The 1,821-nt window shown below is 37.8% G+C and overlaps 1 non-coding gene across 1 annotated transcript; it reads right to left on the reverse strand.

Moving 5' to 3' along the window:
- Positions 1 to 1,227: 1,227 nt before the first annotated feature.
- On the reverse strand, positions 1,228 to 1,334 carry LOC139878989 (small nucleolar RNA R71). The gene has a single exon (XR_011769846.1). It is a non-coding gene; the product is annotated as a small nucleolar RNA R71 (small nucleolar RNA).
- Positions 1,335 to 1,821: the final 487 nt, after the last annotated feature.

The raw sequence follows: 1,821 nt of genomic DNA on the forward strand, positions 1-1,821 counted from the left end.
GGTTTGGTAGTAATGCTAAACATTTAATAGTTCAACAACTAGTGCGATAACAATTTGGGTAAAACGGGGTAATCCAAGCATAGAGGGGATTAGATAAGTGAACACTACTTAGTTAATTGATTTAAGTTCTTAATATTTTGTTACTTGTTACTTGCTACTAGTTTACTCATTAAGTTTAAGTTTGTTTAATTGTGCAAGTTTTAGTTGTTAATCAAAATCAATCAAAACCACCCCAATCAAACAAACCCTAGGACAAGTGACAGTTTCAAATATTCGACTTACACGGCTCTCTTGGGACGAACTTGATAAGAATACTTACATTAAAGTGCTATAATAACCGGGTTCTAAGTGCTCGTTACTTGTGTGTGCTTATTTGTAGTGTTTGAATCATATATAAATTTTGAGGGTAAAATATATATATCATGCACTTCATCAATACTTTCTTGGCGCCGCTGCCGGGGAATGGTTAGCTTAGTTGAATATTTGGTTTAAACTTTTGATTGTTCGATCCTTTCGTAGGGGTTCACCCTTACGAAAGTTACTTTTCGTGTTTTATATATTAATTTTTGTTTGTTTGGAAAACCGCTTGTGTTTGTGTTGTGATTGAAGGATAGGTACCCTTGGTGTATGAAAAGGAGGTTCCAAAAGGATAAAGAGTTCACACATCCATTCTCCGATCTGGAAAAACACGTGCACGGGGTCTATAAGCGTAGATAAGAACGGGTATTAAGGAGAAATTTTAAGGTTTTGCCATTTTGTTTAGAAGACATGGATCCAAACGGTCAACCGATTCACAATGAAGAGGGTAATCCAATCAACCATGGTCCACCGGTTGATCAAGAGATATTGAATGATCCAAACTACATGCCGATGTGGAACGCTAGATTGGTGGCACTAACGATGATAGCATCGGCTATTACAAAACCACCAATTGAAGCGGATAATTGAAAGATTGAGGGTAACTTTTTCACGATGATCAAAGATACGTTCTTCCATGGGTTAATAGAAGAGAATTCGTTCGAATACATCCAACATTTTAATGATCTTTGTGATATCTACAAAAACAAGGATGTCACCGATGACGCTTTCACGTTAAAGGCATTTCCCTTTACACTTCAAGGGGAAGCGAAAGTTTGGTTAAGGAGTTTTCCATCCGATTCCATAAGGACTTTTCAAGATTTAACTAATGAGTTTATCAATCACTTCTTTCCACCGTCAAAAGTAGAACGACTTCGAATGGAGATTAATGGATTCACCCAACGGGGTGATGAGACTTTGTATGATGCGTGGGTACGATTCAAGAAAATGCTAAGAGCTTGCCCACCGCACGGTTTGACGAAGAAGGAGTACATCAATACATTCTACCGGGGTACTAATGCTTTAACTAAGCAATATCTTGATTCTTCATCCGGTGGGGTATTTATGTATAAATCACCTAATGCAGCCAAAATCTTATTAGAAGACATCTCGGTTAATACATATGAATGGGCACCTTCACCACGAGATTTGACAAGGAAAAGTGTAGCACAAGTCGAGAGTGATAATGGGCAAGTGACGCTAGCGAGTTTGAACAATCAATTTCAAATGTATGGAAAAGAGTTGAAAAAGCTACAACAATCGGTAGTAGCAATGCAAGTAGGTTGTCAATGATGTGAGGGTCCACATCTCACGAAGAATTGCCCCCAAATTACTCAATGCAAGCATATCGATCTAGATGACATTCCCATGAATTCGGATGCTCATGTAAATTATGTGAGTAATCAAAACTATCAACGGGGAGGAACATCAAACCAAAGTTACTACAATCCTAATCAAAAGCAA

The sequence above is a fragment of the Rutidosis leptorrhynchoides genome, chromosome 11 (assembly GCF_046630445.1).
Source record: "Rutidosis leptorrhynchoides isolate AG116_Rl617_1_P2 chromosome 11, CSIRO_AGI_Rlap_v1, whole genome shotgun sequence".
NCBI lineage: Eukaryota > Viridiplantae > Streptophyta > Magnoliopsida > Asterales > Asteraceae > Rutidosis > Rutidosis leptorrhynchoides.